The sequence below is a fragment of the Cenococcum geophilum genome (assembly GCF_001692895.1).
Source record: "Cenococcum geophilum 1.58 unplaced genomic scaffold K441scaffold_95, whole genome shotgun sequence".
Lineage (NCBI taxonomy): Eukaryota > Fungi > Ascomycota > Dothideomycetes > Gloniales > Gloniaceae > Cenococcum > Cenococcum geophilum.
The window spans coordinates 147,522-167,193 of record NW_027137653.1 but is presented as its reverse complement, the minus strand read 5'-3'; positions in this window follow the sequence as shown (position 1 = coordinate 167,193).

Genomic DNA, 19,672 nt, shown 5'->3' with positions numbered 1-19,672 from the left:
ATGTGACGAGTTTATCCCTTGACCCGCCGAGGTGCAATGCCAAGCTGCACCGTGCTCGAACACCGTGCTGAGCTAGGCATCAATTGAGCATGTAAATAGACCAAATAAGCTGCGATTTTTGCCCATTCTAATGCTATACAATGCGGCGCATATCTAATGACATCGACTACGTAAAGTGGAAAGATCCTCGCACCAAAAAATTAAAACAGCCACTGCCAGAGCCATGGGCTGTACCGCCATTTACTCCCTTTTAAATAGACAACTACTGGGACCTAGGAGAAGGCGCTGTTCCTTAAGGCACTAATTATAGTAATCCTCTAGCCTTATTCCGCCTATTCTTTATAGATAAGATACTAGATAAAATGGCTAGCTAGACAAATACGTATATAGAGGCGCATTCCGTATTAGAAAAGGAAGCCCTAAAGGGCAGGGCAAGGCCATAGAAAACTACATATAGGTAGGAGCTCTACGCCTACTTTAGAGTTATAATTTATATAGGAATTATAATAGAACTAGCTATAGAGGACTACTAGGAGCCTATTATAAAAGGCACTACTTATAAAGTAACTAAGTATATATTAAGGAACCGGTTTAGGCAGCTTAAGCGCTATATTCGTTATAGTTCTATACTAAAGAATAGCTTCTATATAACGTTTAACCGTATAAATAAGCTCTCTAAGTATCTATAGGTATTCTATCGCAAATTCTAGAGGCCTAGCCCGTACTTAGCGGTTATTAAGACTATCTGGAGGTTTATAGGCTATATACCTAAGATTATAAATATACCTAGTAAGCCTACACCTAAGGGATTTAAGATATAGGTCTTAGCTAATTAATCTTACGTCCTAGGTTGGCTATAGCATGCTAAAGGCGATAAAAAGGGCCCGGTTGACCTTAATAAAGCCTTCCTTAATAAGGGCTTAGGCTATAGTATTAGACCTCCTTATATAGCGCAATAATGTTACTAGTAAGCGACTTTATCTACTAGGCAAGCACGTAGTATAGCTTAATAATCTCTTTAGCAGCATAAAGCTATTTAAACGGCTGCGAGAGCTAGGGATTAGAGTAGTAAGAATAGTTAGAACAATATATATAGTAAGAGAATCTAGAAGAGGAGGAATGCAATATTTAAAAAGAGACAATTAAGGTTAACTAGGCGGCTTTGGCTGGGTCTAAGTTATCTATAGCTTATATAGCTCCTTTAAAGCAGCGTATAGAGTAGAAAAATAAGGTACCTATAAAGCGCTTTTTAGTATTACTTTCTAACCTTAAATTAAGCTATAACATGCAGATTTTATAGGGTACGCTCTACGCAGAGTTATTTAAGAGTTACTAGGTAATGGAGTTTGCCTAAAAGGACGCTATAATATTTCTTTTCCTATTTATAGTTTATAATAGTAGGTATCTCTCTCTTAATACTATATTATAGAGCTGCTAATATTATATATTACAAAGCTTTAAAAGCGGCCTACTATAATGGCTATAGGCTATAGGTAAACCATTAAGATATTTAAAAATAAGCTTAAAGCGGAATTAGATATACCCGACTTTATAAATAAATATACGGCATAGACATTACTAACTAGCTAAGGTTTTACTATAACACTAAGAGAGTCTATTAGAAGACTTAAAAGTCTCTATTCTCCTTCCTACTAGATACTATTATAGGTAATAGCTATTAGCTCTTAAACTATAGAGCCCTTAACGTGTAAATAACGGGATATTATCCCTTAACACGCTTACGTCCTAAAATTAAGCGGTCCGTGCAGAACACCGAATTAAAACAACGCGTATAGCTTTATATAATTAATCTAATTGGGTAGTTCTTATTGATAACGGTAGGACGCAAACCAGCGTGTTAAGGGATACCTACCTTATGTTCTATTGCCGCCTATAAAATACCCTCTTTTATGCCTCTATTTAAATTAAACATTACCTACCTTTATAAAAGTAAAAAGGAATAATAAATATTATATAGCGCCTAGTTAAGGAATATTAATACCAAAAACTATAGCAAAAATAGGTCCTTTACTCCGCCTGCACTAAAGCGTACCATTTTAGAGTTATTAAGCGTCTAGGCTTTTATAAGCCGCTCGCAAACTTATTAATTAACACTATAATAAAGTCGCGAGATAATAGTAGGAGCTAGAAATGCTATACAAGGCTATAAAGAATAAGATTTAGCTGTTTTGTATGCTATATTCCGTTTTATACAATAGGGCCCTACTAGGAGGAACACATAGCTAAGCTTAACTCTTTTTTTAAATTTTTTTTTTAAAAATATCCCTTATATTATACTACGTTCAATATTACGTATATAGCCTTTAGGCTATAGCGCTATAGTTCTAAGCTGCCGTTATTTTACTTACTAAGTATTAGTCTAGCAATTACTAGGGCGAAGACTCTAGATTCTATCTAGAGAGACCTTATAAAACCCTTAAAGGTTTATAGTAATAGAGACGAGCCATCTAGGTTCTATTACTATGCCTTCGCCTTATAGTTAATAAGAAGTTAGGCCTTCTTTAACCCTAGTATACCTAGGGTAATAGTAGGGGATATATTAGCCATTTTATAATAAATAAAGATTACTTCCCTAATTTTACCTTAGCTATTCTTTATTCTTAGTAGTACCTTATAAGCCTTATAGTAATATACCTAAGTTTTATTTAACTAGAAGTAAGTAGGTAATTTTACGTCTAGTATTTTAAAGTTATACTCTATATCAAATCGCTAGTTAATTATATTTACTTTAGCGCCAAGATTAAGTATTACTAAGGTCTCCCTCCAGGTCTATTTAAATAGAACTTTACCTAGGATAGTAATAGCTTCCTTGTAATCTAGTAGTAGCTTACGCACTATGGACCTAAAAAAGATTAAAGCTATAGTAAGTTAGCAAGAACCGGAAAATATAACGCAGTTAAGGTTATTTTTAGGATTTTGCAACTACTATAGGAGGTTTATAGTATAATGGTTAAAGAATATTAAACCGTTTACTAGGCTTATAAAGAAAGAGGAACTATAAGTATAGGGAAATAAGTAGAAGAGGCTGTTTAAGGAACTTAAGGAGTTATTTACCTAGGAGCCAATCCTTAAGATCTATTAATTAGGACTTAATATAGTTGTAAAAATAAATATTAGGCTTTATACTAGGAGTATACTTACTATAGAAGTATAGGAATATATAGCATCTAGTAGTATATTATAGTCGGAAGATAACACTGCTAAAGTTAAACTATAATATCTATAATAAGGAGTTATTAGGTATAGTTACAGTACTAAAAAAATGGAGAGCATTCTTATAAGGCGTAGAAAAACTATTTATAGTTAAGACGGATTATAAGAACCTAATAGGGTTCCTAATAATAAAAGAACTTAATTAGAGACAGGTTAAATAGGTAGAGATACTTATAGAATACCACTTTAAGATTTAGTATATTAAAGGGACTAAAAATATAAAAGTAGACGTACTAAGCAGAAAGGCTAAATTATAAAATAATAAGAAACTATTAGGAGTAATACTATACAGAGATAAGAACGGATTAATTAGATATAATTACCCTAAGCTAGTAGTAACTTAAGAGGATAATAAACTAGAAAAAGTTTATAAGATACTAGAGAGCTTTTAGGTATAAAGAATTCTAAAAGTATAGCTAGAAGATTTACAGATAGATAGATATAAAAATTAAGAAGTAAAGTATATTCTAAAAAACATAGCAGAGTATTTTATAAAAGATTTTTATAAGGGAATAACTTAAAGACACAATAGAGTAATAGGCTTAGTGTTAAGACTTTAGGAAGAATATATTATTAACGGAATTTAGGGTATAGCTAAAAAATAAGTAATAAAAGAATGTTTAGATTGCTAAAGAAATAAACTAATAAGGTATAGGTAGTATAGAGGGCTACAACCTATTAAAATACTAGAAAGACTATAGGAGGTTATATTATAGAACTTTATTATTAAGTTACTAAAGTTAAAAGATCCTATTACCGGATAAGAATATAATATAATCTTAATAATAATGGATAAGTTAACTAAATAGGGCTACTTTATAGCATGCATAGAAGAAATCTTAGTGGAGGATGTTGCTAAAATCTATATTAAGGAAGTATTCGCAAGATATAGAGTATTAAGTAAGATTATATTAGATAGAGATCTAAGATTTATAGTAATATTTTAGGAAGTATTCTTAGCGGAATAAGGAGTTAAAGTAACAACTTTTATTGTATATTATCCGCAGACGGACAGATAGATAGAAAGATTAAATTAGATGCTAGAATAGTATTTAAGGCATTATATTAATTATATACAGAATAATTAGGTATTACTATTACTAGTTATATAGTTTATATATAATATAACACTATAAAAAGAAATTGGCATATTACTATTTAAGGCAAATTACGGATATAAGCTAAGAATATCGTTATTACCGTAGCAAGTAAAGAAAATAAGTAGTATTGTGGGAGGGTACGACCACTCTTAGATAGGAAAGTCACAGTGCTGTCGGTCGGTCGGTCGGTCAGTCGTAATCAATTAGTAGGAAAGCAGTCAGTAAGAAGAAAGGAAAGAATGTATTCCGGTAGGTCGTGATAGAGAGAAGGAGAGAAGCCGAAGGCTCAATATATACAGGAAAATGCCAAGGCACTAAAAGGTGGTCCATTCTACCCCACTACAGTATAGCTAAAGAAAGAATAAAGATGTTAATAAATCTTTATATAGACCTTATAGAATTAGCGAAAAAGGTATAAGAGAGAATAAAAAAGTACTATAACGCTAAGAGATCTAAGGGGCTAGATCTTAAGGAGGGGGATAAAGTATAGCTACTATATAAAATTTTTAAGAGTTAACAACTAAGTACAAGGTTAGACTATGTTAGACTAAGACCTTTTAAAATTATATAGAGGATTTCACTAGTTATATTTAAGTTAAACCTATTAGCTAAGATAAAGATCTACCCTATATAGTATATTGTAATGCTAGAGCCAGTATATAGGATTATTAAGCCACTAGTTTATAAAGTAGATATATATAGAGGATAAGAGGAAAATAAATAGTAAGTTTTAAAGATTATTAGTTATAAGGATATTAATAATAAAATATAGTATAAGGTTAAGTAAATAGGCTATAATAAGACTACTTAGGAACTATTATAGAATTTAATAAATGCTATAGGAAAGGTATAGAAGTATTAGAAGAAAACGGGTTAGGTAATATTAAAAAGGAGCTAAAGATAAAGGGATTAGTTAAAGGCGATAGATAAGCCAGATTATTTAAAAGATCTACTACCAGCGTATAAGTTATTTCCGCCTCTTCTTAATTAAAATCTTTTTTAGCCTCCTTAGCCTTAAGTTTAAATAGACCTTACTCTACTAAATAAAGCTCTTTTAAGCGTACCTTTTTATAAACCTTTGCTAGACGGCTTAGGCGAGTATAAGTATTTAGTTAAGCTTTTAGAGCCTAAGGCCCCTTATTAAAACAACGTTAAACCTTAGTAAGGGCCTCAGCCAGCTTACTCTCTAGTTTTTTAGCTGCTACTAATACGCGCAACCCTAATGCAGATTAGATAAGAAACTAGACGGTTATAAAGAATAATAAGACGTATATACTTAGCGTTAGAGATAGGTTAAACATTATAGGGTAATCGCATATTTGCTCGCGTATACTTAATATAGAAAGAAGGTTAGCAACTAGATAGAGACGTAATCGCGATATATACTAACTTCTTCTCTATATAATAAAAATAGGACGGTATAACTTCGCCAAGTAATAGAATAAACATTACTAGCTAGTTACGATAATTAGACGTAAAGGATTTAATAAAAGGTATTAGAAATAATAAAGGTTATTAAATTAAAAATAGGAATGTTATACCTCTAATAAATAACTTAGAGATAGGAGATATCTTTAAGGATAAAGATAAAGAGGAGGGGGATAGTATTACGGACCTTATATTAACAGTAGTATAACTACTAAAAATAGATATAAACGGGTTAGTTAAGATAGTATAGGAGGCGCTAAAACCAATTAAGCTATAGAATAAGGGGTAATTAAGTTACATGGCTAGTTACGTTATAAGTTTAAAATATAGGAACGTGGAAATATTGGGACGCGATATACTAACGTACTAACGTACCAATGTATTAAACCCTTTACTATGGGGAGAAGTTATATATTTAAGGACGTACGGTCTCTATAGATAGTTTCTCTTCTTTATAGTAAATCTTAGAATATAATTAGAGTTAATCTATTAGGTAACTACTTCACTAGTTATTATTACGTTGTTAACTTCTTATTTACCTATATACCCGGCCCATTAATAAGTCTACCATAGTTCCTACTATAAGGCTTCGTTACATATTGCCTATATTTTGGTAAGCTTTAACAAAAAAAACGCTTAGTATTATGCTTATTTAGGCCTATTTACTAACTGCCTATAATAATAAGGTTCTATACCAATCGTATATAGAAACGGCGGTGGGGTTTAAAGGGCTTCCTTAACGTCTAAAAGATCTTTTTACTAATAATATAGGCGTTAATTATAGCCGCATTAAGCGCCTAGAAGAATAAGGGCAGTTAATTACATATAGTAGTAATCTAGGTAGTATAGTAGCTTTAAAGCTAATTATAAATATTAACACCGCCTATTTAGTTATTATAGTTAATAGAGAGCCTAGAAAGCGTTAACTTCTTAATTAAGTTATTACCCTAAACGTCAGCTACTAGCTTTTTAAGGAAGGAATTATATGCCCGCGGCCGACGCTAATTAACTTTATTAACGTCCTTATTGCCGTATAAGTAAGCTATTGTTAAAAACCGTATTAAATTCTTATCCTACTATACAATTAAAAGCACTAAATTAACTCCGCTAACGACTACTCCTATAATAAAGTTAAACGGTAGCCTTTCCTTCCTTTTATTAGCTCTTTTATGAACCTCTAAATAGTCCTTTAAGTTTAATTAAGCTATGCCAGCTATAGCAATTCTAAGTTATTAAAGCACCTAGAGTAATAGAATATTTATAAAGTAGTTATCTAAAAATAGGTAAAATTAATAAGCCTAAAAAGGAAGCTGTTAGGTAAGGTAAAAAACGTACTTAAAGGTCTTTAAGAAGACAATATCTTAATAGTCTATTTAAGTAGGAAGTCTAAAAAAGCAGCTAGGTAAGGTAAATATAAAGCTATAGTAATACCTATATTAATAAAGGCTTAATATCTTAAAGCCCTTAGGTACTGGCTTACTAGGTAATTTAATTATAGCTATAGATTATTTAGTAAACCTTACTATTATCTTATTAAAGCTAACTATAGATCTAGGTATAATGTACTTCCTAAACGCCTTACCTAAGGGAGTTATTAACGGCTTAACCTTCTTAAAAACCTAACGTTTGACGCCCTTTAGTAGAGGTGGTGAGATATTAAAGAAATGCTTAAGTTACTCTTATCTTTTTTGGCCTATAAATAAGCTAATTAAGTATTTAGGATATTTAGAATTTATAGCCTAAAGCTCCCGCACCTAGGTAACTTCAAAGACACCTATATAGATAATAAGTCCTACCTAAATTATTAATTCGCCATTAGAGGTCTTCTTCTACGTCTATAATTATTTACCGGTATATTATCCTAATTAGTAATATTCGCTAGCTTTTTAAGAGGTAGTATATAGGTTTATATTAACCGCGAGCTTCTTAAATACACTAATACTAAAGAATAGTAGAAATACTTAAATTAGTAGATTTTATACAGATCTACACCTATTATTACGGCTTATATAAATACCTTTGAACTAAAGCTTATAGAATGCTATATTACGAAGATACTAAGCTAAGGAGAAGGGAAAAAAGGGGTTACTAAAACCGATGTAAATAAATATATAGGTTAAGCCGCTAAGGCGCTAGCTCCAGGCGAGCCAATTATAGGTTAGCAGAATTTGGCCGAATTTGGCAGGTAATATGCGATAGCGCTATTACATCACCCCCCTCTTTAAAAGAAAGCCTGCTTTTAGGCTTAGTTAGAAATAGGGTAGTATTAGGCTTATAAATATAGGATTATAAAATATAAGATAAGGAGATAAAGGGGACATAAGTGTGTCCGGACTAAGTATAAAAAGGCAATTATAGGCTAAGTAAAAGCATTAGGCTAGAAAAAGTAGCCGCTAAAAGTCTTAGCACGGATTTAACTAATTAGATAACTTTAACTAGCGGTTAAAGTTCCTAGATATCTAAAATTTTATAATACTGGCAGAAAACGGCAGAATATTGTTACGAACGCTTTAAGTACAATGCTACGACTACTTGGAGAAGAGTCGGAGGAAGCTAGTTGGTTAATATAGGCACGGTCCAGGATAGAACCCGTGGAACCATGTGACGAGGAATGGTAACCAAGGTCACATAATGTGCTACGTATTGAACGAGAGGAACGAAAGGAACTCATGTACCTAAGCATTGAGGGTACCTTAGGCGGGCCTTCCCATTATATAACACACGACCTTAACAGATAAATATAGTTATGTATCTAATCAGCGACGCCAAAGCTGGGGTGATTCTTTTCTATATTATTATACTATTCTTACGCCTACCCTATACGGACACTGTTACGTTAGCTAAGTTAAGAATAGGAAGATGGAGACGGTAGAGGTAGAAGGAGGCTTGACGCGTTAACTACGTTAGGGACACGCCAAGACAACTAAGGCCCTTAAAGTTAACAGCTATGAAAGCAATATAGAAGATACGGTTTACGTAGTAGTAGTAGCCCCTAGTGCACTATAATTAAAGCGTATAGGGAAAAACTTATGCTTTAAGGATTAAACACTGTTAATAAGAAACCTTATAATAGCTAAAAAGAGAATAGAGTGGTTAGTAATAACAGCTACTACGGCAAATTAATTAATAACTAAGAAGATAAATATAACATTAAATAAGTATATTAAGGTGCTAACTAACCTAGTTATATTACTACTAGGGGCAATAAAGAAGCAGAAAGAAATATAAATAAACTAAATTAAAGCTCTTACCGAAATATTTATAGAGTAAATTAACGCGCTTAGAGTAGAGGTTATAGAAAAAATAGAGGTAATCTAGACCTAATTATTTAATATTTAAGTACTACTAAGCGCGGATCTGTTATACGCGGAGGTTGCCTATATGCCGCTAAATAGTTAACTAAGCAACCTAATATCCTTCCCTTTAAGGAATACTATGCTATTAACTATTACCGATATGCTATACTGCATAGTTAATATATTTAAAGTTAAAGAAGAAAATAAGAATAAAGCACAACTGGGGGTAATTAGGTAAGTAATTAAAAGTAGTATACGCTTAACGGAAGGCCATAAGAGCTAGCGCTATGTAGCAGTAATTAAAGACCCTAAAAACCCTATACGTATTAGGATAACTTATAGGAATAAAGCTAAGCTCTAATATATAAAAGAAGCGGCCTAAAAGACCTTAGTACCTAGTATTTAGGTGCTATAAGACTAGCTCTACCTAGTAAAAATTAACAACGCCAATTAAATAGTAGTTCTTAACTAGGAAGGAAAGATTTAAGATAAAGTAGTAGAGGTACTAGAAAAAGAGAATAATGTATATATAGCCTAGATAGGATAGCTTAGTAAAAAAGATATAGGAAAGGTATATAGATTAATGGTTGTATATATTACTAAAAGTAGTAAAGTAGCATAGTTGCTATAGAACTAATACTTTTATATTGTAGGGGAATTAGCCTATATTAGAACCTATAAACCTAAAAGCGGTCTAATATAATGCTACTAGTGTTAGATACTAGGATATAAAGTATTTGTATATATAAGACCGTAAGTATATGCTAGATGCGCTTAAGAAGGATATTATTATAATAACTACTAAGGATAGATCCTAAAGTGTATACTATACGAAGGACCACATAAATCGTTTAGTAAAAACTATTAAGTGCTTTATTCTACCCGCTATATATAAGACACTTTAGATACTTTAACTAAATATTTAAAAGCAGAGTATAGTATAGTAGAGCCTAATAAACGATAAATAACTAAAAGACTTTAGAGTGTTAGTGATATTAGAGCTATATATATAGAAAACGGATAATATAGTTATAATAGTTCCTATAGGACACTTAAATTGGACTAAGGTAATACCTACGGTCTAGCGTAAAGAGAGGTAGGCGGTATGGAGTATACTATAGGTTTAAAAAGACATTAAGGCCGTATAGGTGCCAGTATAATTAGCAGACCTTACCGCGGTAGTGCTGCGCCTTCCTAACTAATTAGTACTGGTAGTGTTAGTATACGTTAAGAGAAAGAATATAAAGGCACTATAGAATATAACTAGTAAACTATACTAACTAATTTAGGAAATATAGAATAAGATAGGTATATAAACCGATATAATACTTATAGGAGACTTTAATTGGCATAATTAGCTATAGGGAGGAAATAACGTATTATAGGTAAGATAGGGAGAAGCTAACCTAATTATTAATCTTATAGTAGATTACTCCCTATATAGCCTACTACCTAGGGGTATAAAAATATAGTAAAATAGTAACTGTAAGATAATAATTAACCTAATCCTAGCATTAGACGAACTAGTATCTATAATAGTAAAGTATATAGTATATAGGATAGAACACGGATCTAATTATAGGGTAATTAAGATAGTATTTAATATTACGGTCCCTAAACGCGCTATAGAATAGAGAATGCTCTTTAAGAACGTACTATAGAACGAAATTAGGAATAGGGTTGCTACTGCCCTTTATATTATCCTAGTAGGCGGTAGAGTATAGTAGTAAATAGACTAGCTTATAGATATAGTGCTAGAGACAGTCTACACATTAACTCTAAAAGCTAGACCGTTACTATATATAAAAAGGTGGTAGATAATAGACCTTATAAAGCTCCGCTGGGTATATACTTACTAAAGAAACTAGGTAAAGAACTAACGCTAAGCGGGCTAGATATTACTAGAACTAGAGTAATAAGTAAAGAAGGCCTTAAAGGAATACTATAATATGATACGGAAATAAAAAAGGACATATTAGAACAACTTCCTAGCCAATAATATAAATATTTAGTAAGTAGCAAAATACCTTAACCTAAGCGGCAACTTAGCGTTTAATAAGATACCACCGTTAGTAAGGGCGGATAGATCTACTATAGAAGGTAAAGATAAGTAAGCAGCAGAGCTATTAACCACGTTTTTTCCCCTACTACTAATAGGAATAGAGGATAAGGGCCTACGGCCTTAACAAACGCTAATACTAATACCGCGTCTTATAATGGAAGAGGTAAAATAAAAGATATTTACGGCAAAGCTATAGAAAGCGCCGGGGGATGACGGACTACTAGCGATAGTATAGAGGCAGATATAGCCGGTAATAAAAGATAGGGTCCTACTCCTTTTTTAGACCTTATTAAATAAAGGCGACCTTCCTAACTAATAGAGAAATGCTAAGATTATACCGCTTAAGAAGCTAAATAAAGGAGACTATATAAAGGCAAGGGCATAGAGGCCTATCTCCCTACTGTCTACGCTAGGTAAGGTGCTAGAGTCCGTAGTTGCTAAGAGAATATCGCACGCGGTAGAGACCTTCGGTCTACTACCTATAAATTACTTTAGGGTAAGGAAGAAGCGCTTTATTAAATAGGTGCTACTGTTACTATAAGAATATATCTATAACGCGTAGAGGTCTAAGAAGGTACTTAGCCTTATTAGCTTTAATATAAAGGGTGTATATAACGAAGTATATAAAGAGAGGCTATTATAGAGGCTTATAGCAAGAGGTATACCGCTAGTACTAGTACGGTAGATTAATATATTCTGCTCTAATTAGACGGCGACTATCTTAGTTAACAGCTATACCTCTAATTAGCAATAGTTACTATAAGCAGGACTACCGTAAAGATTGCCGCTCTTACTAATACTGTTCCTCTTTTTTAACGCCGACCTAGTTTAATACTAGCTTAATATAAATAGAGGCTTAATAGCATTTATGGATGACTATAATATATAGGTTATAGGACTATTAGCAGCAGTAAACCATGAAGGTATTTAGTCTATTATTAATAGAGTAATAAACTAGGAGAAACGAAGCGGCGAAACGTTTAAAGGTAAAAAGACTATATTAGTGCACTTTATAAAAAACACAGAGCGGACTAATACTACCCTATTTATAATTAAGGGGAAAATAGTTATATTAAGGTATACAGCTAAGATTCTAGGGGTAGTTATAGATATAGAGCTTTAGTATAAGCAATATATCGCAAAAGCAGCCACTAAGGGCCTTATCGCAGTAATGGCACTAAAGAGACTCTAGATGGTATCCCCTTTAACTATAAGATAACTATTTAGGGTAACAGTAGCGCCGGTAGTAGACTACGCCTTAAATATCTAGATATATGCCTATAGGGGTTCCATATTAGCCGTAATAAATAAGGTATAAAGAATTAGAGCGTAGGCAATTATAGGAACTTTCCGCATAGTAGCTATAGTTATTAGGGAGGCCGAAGTAAGTATATAGTTGGTACGCGAGCAGCACTTAAAGAGGGCTATAAAGCTATAGGTTAACTTCCGCATACTATATAAGATAAACCTACTATTAAGGCTCCGCACTAAGGTACTCTAAAGGTTTACATCCCTACTATAGAAGATAGCCTATATATATCGATATATACTAATAGACAAGATAGAGGTTATATAACCCTATATAGTACTACTATAAGAGGACCAACTGCCTATAAGCATTAACCTAGATAAAGATAAGGTAACTAAAATAGCTAACTCTACCTAAGGGATATAGATCGCAACGAGCTCGTCCGGGAGAAGAGGCATAGTAGGGATAGAAGGTATTATCCGTAACACCCTTAGCAATAGGGAAGTAGTTATATACTTAATTATATTAGGACTAAGAGTAGAACAAAACCTATACACGGCTAAACTAGTAGCAATATTAATAGTAATAAGATACTTACTACTGGATCTATAAGGGAAATAGATTACTATATTTACTAGTAATTAAGCAGCATTACTAGCGCTTAGCCAACCTAAGTAATAGTTTAGCTAAATAAGTATTACATAGATCTATAATATAGCCTATACGCTAAGGCAAAGAAGTAACTGCTTTTTTATTATATAGGTCCCATAAGGGGAGTTTAAACTAGGCAAGAAGGCAAAAATAGTAGTATAATAAGCTACTATATAAGGACGCCTACCGTAAGGATAATAACACTAGGCCAAGGCTATAATAATAAACACCATAAGAACAAAATAGTGGGGTAGGAAAACACTGCCGAAAGGAGTAGGAAGGTACTTAAGAAAAATAGACATAGCGCTACCAGGTAAATATACCCATAGGCTATATAACTCCCTTAAGCGAGGAAAGGTAAACGTATTGGCCTAGTTACGGATAGGAATAATATAACTTAATAGGTATCTATACCGCATTAGGGCGGCAGAATTAGATTAATGTAATTACGGTTAAGTAAGAAAAACAGTTAAATACTTCCTCTTTAGGTATATAAAATGGATAGTATACTAAGAGTAAATGCTATAGCAAACAGATATAAGAAGAGGCAGCTTATCCTTCTATCTTAGGGGGAAGGCGCCAACTAACCCTAGACAGTGGATACTAAACGTAGACGCGGTTTAAGCAATAGTAAAATATATAATAGCTACTAGACGACTTAAGGCAGAATTAGATTAATAACCCGTCTACTATAGTTAGAAACTCCCCCTCCTCCCCCCCTTTACGCTTTAACTAACCCATACTACGCACCCTTATGCCACTAGCAGATCTCGCTTTAATCGCCGAAAATAAAACACTAAACACTTAGAGGAACACCCCCCCCCAAGACTACCTGCTATTAACCACCTACGAAATCTTATAGAATAAGGCATAAGTAACACTAGGGAATACTAAATAAGGCATATATACGGGCTTATACGAGAATATAGCGAGACTAAAGAAAGTGTAATTATGTAATATAGTACTAGTGCCCTTTAGGCTTAGTGCCTCCGGGCGGAATAAACTTTATTATTATCTTACGTACCTTACGTATAACACGTATATTATATATAAAAAGGATTTTATAGGAGTACGGTTATATATTTAAGGACCCTCGGTCCCTACCTAGATAGTTCCTTCCTTATAGTAATTCTTAGAATATAATTGGAGTTAATCTATTAGGCAACTACTCCACCAGTTATTATTATATTATTAACTTACTTATAATACCTATATACCTAGCCCATTAACAAGTCCACCGTAGTTCCTACTATAAGGCTCCGTTACGTAATTACTACCATAGTTATAGTTTTAATAAGTTAAACAACATGCCACCAAAAGTAGCCACTATAACGCCGTTAACGGTAGCAACCACTTTAAGGTTAAGTGGAGATACAAGTATATAAGATACTAACTCATAACTAGTTACGGTTAGGCAGTTACAGGAAATCATTAATAGGTTAAATAAGAACAACTAAATACTTAAAGAAAGACTTAATAGGATTAGAGTAGCAAAGGTTAAGTTACCTTTAATTAAACGATTTTTAGGGGAGAGATTAAAGCTTAAAGGATTCCTAACGCAAATATATTTTAAAGTTATATAAAAAGGGGCTAAATTAGCCACAACAATGGATTAGATAGCCTACGTAGGACTATTCCTAACAGGTTAGGCACTTAAATAGTTTAAACCCTACTTAACGGAAATATAGACTAACAGAATAACTACTACTAATTAAGAGGTACGATTTGTGTTTTCTAGCTAGGTAGAATTCGCGGAATAATTAATATAGATATTCGGGGACCTAGAAGCAATAACTATAGTAGAGAGAAAGCTTTAGGACCTAATATAGCGAACTTTAGCAATTAAGTATATAATATAGTTTTAAATACTTACTATATAGGTTAAATAGAATAATAAGGCGCTTATAGTATAGTATAAATAGGGACTTAAGGCTAAAGTCTAGGACGTAATTATCCTAATAGAAGATATAGACAGCCTAAGGGAATTAATAGATTAAGTAATTAAGATTAATAATAGGATCTTCTAAGGGGAATAGGCTAAGAGAGGCTAAAATAGAGTTCTATAGTTATATAAGACATAGAGTATATAATAACTAAAGCCAAATTAGAAACTATAGTATAGCGTAAAGCTAATAGACCTAAGTGGTACTAAAGAAACCTATAAGAGATAGGAAAAGCAATTATAGAAACCTAGAAGTTAAGGATTAAGTAATTATAGAACTAAGGAGCATAGGTTAAACCAAGGATCTTAATAGCGGAAGATATTTAAGCGGACTCTATAGTAAAAGCAATAGTTTAAAGACAGAGCTTATATAAATTATAGAAAATAGGGTTATTTCGCCAGAGACTATAGAAGTAGTTAGAGTTATTACGTAGTAAAGGGAATTAGACTAATAGTATATAACATATATATATAGAGGGACGACAGTATATTATAAGGAACAAAAGAGTATTTAATTAGAAGTTTTATATTTTGTTATAATAACGCATGCTAAATTTATAAAGACGCTAAGTATAGTGCAAGCTATTAGCTATAAGAGCTAGAGTTAAGAGGACTTAAAGGAACTAAAGAGTTAGATAAAGAATAAGATTAACTCTATAAGTTAGATTAAGATATTATAGCAATATATAGATAATAATTAGTAATAATAATAATGGAGTTGGAGTACTTATTAATTAATAGTAACAAGAATAATAAAGAAACTAACTAGGGGTATCTAAACCTTAATAACGTAATAGAAGTAGAGACTAAGACCGCTATAGAGTAAGGTTTAATAACGGGTATTATAACACTATTAGATACGGTATCCATTGCTTTATAAGGTAGAAGGAGTAATATCTAGAGACAATTAAGTAAGTAGACAACTGCTAGTGCTAGCTTACTACTTAATAAAGGCAAAAGGCTAAAGGCTTAAAATTCTTAAGACGAGATAAGAGATAACTAAGATTTTTAAGAAGAGATAAGGTATACTTAAGGACCTATAATAGACGTAAACTAATAGAGTAGGGTAGTAGCTTAGTTTAAGAATATATAAATAAGCTTGGGATAAGTGTTCCTAACGGCATAAGATTCTTAAGATAAGATAAGTAAAATTTAAGACTCTTAAGACGAGATAAGAACACTAGTAAAGCCTAGTTAGACTAAGGCTAGAGCGTAGCTTAAGAAAGAGGCGAGCTTAGGGTTAAAAAATCTAAGGGGTTAAGAATTTGGAGTATAAATAAGGACACCTATAAGTAAGAAGTAAGCGGCTTCACTATAGATTAGAGAATCTATAATATAAACAGCAGTTAGATTAGGAGACAAATATATAGACCTAAAGGACTTACTAGTGGAATAAGATATTTGGACTAAAGATTAAGAGTTTAATACTAAGATTAAGAAGTAAAAAGACTTTAAGAATCTACTCGTAAGACGTAAAAAGAAAGAAACTATAGAGGAATTTAAAGTAAGAAATACCTTATAGTAAGAACAGAAACTAGATAAGAGATCTAGTACGTTAGGTTATATAAGGGATAGAGCACCTATATAAAGAATTACTAATAGGCTAAGAATAGGCACACTAAGAGCTAAGTGGCTTACTAAACTGGAATAATAAGAGGATTTAGGGATTTCTATTAGGTTTAAAGAACGATATATAAAAGGCTGTTATAACGTAGTAATAAGAAGATACTTCCTTACGGATAGACCGTATATACTCTAATAGCTATACTAAAAGTGGTATAGGCAACGACACACTAATAAGTGGAAAGATTTCTATATATAGTTAGACGAAAAAGTTATCTAAAACTACCTAATTACGGAAAAAGTAATAAATTATATTAAGGGAGCCTTAATTATAACATTAAAGGATCTAGAGGAATGGTTAGAGGACTAAAGAAGTAAAAGGCGTATTTTAGTACCTATAAATAAGGTTATAATATTTAGATTAGTGTGATAGAGGTTTAAACTTAAAGATAAAAATAAGTTAAGAGTTAACCTAAAGCACCTAGTATACTATACGCTATTATAGGTTGTATATATAGACGATATATATAAAATATATAAGAATCTAAAGGAAAAGAATTAGAAATACCTTATAAGGATATACTAGATAATAGAAGAACAATAGTATAGAAATGCTAAGTATATATACGGCTAGCATCTAGCAAAAGTCTAAAAGGAAAAAAGTTTAATACTTTAACTAGAAAGATTCCTTACGGAAGAATACTTAGATGGATAATAATGGTAGGAATATTTAGAGAATACCTATCTATAGTATATTAAAGATAAAAAGCGAACTAGGTATTAGTTAAAGAATAAGCTAAGTATAATAAAATTAAGCACCTAATAGTTAGGAAAAGTAGAGGCCTATAGGACTAGAGGGAGCTAGTAGTAGAGCCTTAGACCCTTAAAGGAATTTAAGGATAATACCTAAACCTAAAAGTTAATTAGTAGGATTAACAGTTTAAAGTATTAGTAGATAGTAGAGTAATACGGAACTATATCTTACTAGCAGCAGTTAAAAGGATAGGGCTACTATATAGGCAAAAAGAGCACCCTTATCTATTAGTAATAATTTTAGGAGATCTAATAGCCTATAGAGAAGGTATTATTAATCTTAAAACAGGACCAGTTTAAATAACTATTAAAGGGAGATAAATTAAGATGTCTTTTAATATATTATTATTAGGGAATAATAAGGTAGTATTAGGAATACCTTAGTTATAGAAATATAATCTAAAGATTAATTAGGTTATAGGTTAGGTTAATATTAGAGATATATAATAATATAAGATATAATAATAAACTAAGTTAGTATAGTACTAAGTTGGAGCAATATATAAGGAAACCAATTAAGAATTAAGCTATATACTAAAGAGATACTATAAGTATAGTAAGAAGCTATAGTTACTAGAAAGTAAAAAGCTATTAAAATATATAGTATAGGACTATAAGATAGAACTAGAACTAGGAATAAGTTTAAGGTTTTACCTAACCTATAAGTTAACAGAAAAAGAGTTATAGGCACTTAAGGAGTTTATCTAGGAAAATCTTTAAAAGGGATATATTAGACTATTGTAGTTATTAGCGGGATATCTAATACTGTTCGTACTAAAGAAGAATGAAAAACTTAGGCTATATATTAACTATAGATAGTTAAACAGCATTACTAGGAAGGATAGATATCCTTTACCCTTAATTAGCGAAATCTAAGATAGGATCGGTAATACGCAAATCTTTATAAAGATAGATCTAAGATAGGCGTACTATTAAATTAGGATTAAGGAAGGCAATAAATAGAAGGCAGCCTTTAGGTTAAAGGAAGGACTATATAAACCACTAGTTATATAATTTAGGCTTATAAACGCACTAGCAACGTTTTAAAGGCGTATTAATAATGTGTTAAGAGAGCACTTAGATAAATTTATTATAGTATATCTTAATAATATTATTATCTACTTAATAAGTAAGGAAGAATATAGAGAATATGTTAAATAGGTCTTAAAGAGACTATAGGAAGAGTAGATACTAGTAGCAATTAAGAAATGCGAGTTCTTTACTAGGAAGACCAATTTTATTAAATTTATTATTAAACTAGGCTAACTTAGTATAGATCTAAAGAAGATTAAGGCTATAGTAAATTGGTAAGAACTAGAAAATATAACACAGTTAAGGTTATTTTTAGGGTTCTGCAATTACTATAGAAGGTTTATAGCTTAATAGTTAAAGGATATTAAGCCACTTATAAGATTAATAAAGAAGGAAGAACTATAGGTATAGGGAGAGGAATAAAAGGAACTATTTAAGAAAATCAAACAGTTATTTACCTAGGAGCCAGTTCTTAAAATCTATTAACTATAGTTAGAGATAGTGGTTAAAACAAATGCATTAGACTATATACTAGGAGCGTACTTTCTATAAAAATATAAAGATGGATAGCACCTAGTAGTATATTATAGTTAAAAGATAATACTACTAGAACTAAACTATGATATCTATAATAAGGAGTTATTAGGTATAGTTATAGTATTAAGGGAATAGAGATTATTCTTATAAGGTATAGAAGAACTATTTATAGTTAAGATAGATTATAAGAACCTAACGGGGTTCCTAATAACAAAAGAACTTAATTATAGATAGGTTAGATAGGTGGAGATGCTTACAGAATACTATTTTAAGATTTAGTATACTAAGGGTATAGAGAATGTATAAGTAGATGCTCTAAGTAGAAAGGCTAAACTATAGAATAACAAAAAGCCATTAGGGGCTTTATTGCGAAAAGATATAGACGGATTAATTAGATATAATTATCCGAAAATCGCAGCAATATAAGAAGAGAAGATCTATAAATTACTAGAGAGTAATTAGATATAAAGGATCCTAAATATATAAATAGAGGATTTAGACTTAAAGCAGTACAAAAATTAAAAAGCGACGTATATGCCGAGATCCATTATAAAGGAATTTATTAAGTTATTTTATAAAGGACTAACTTAAGGATATAACGGAGCTATAGGCTTAGTGTTAAGACTTTAAGAGGAGTATATTATTAATGGAATCTAGGGACTAGCTAGGTAAGTTATAAAAGAATATCTAGATTGCTAAAGGAATAAACCGACGAGGTATAAGCTATATAGAGAGACTATAGGAGGTTATATTATAGGACTTTAT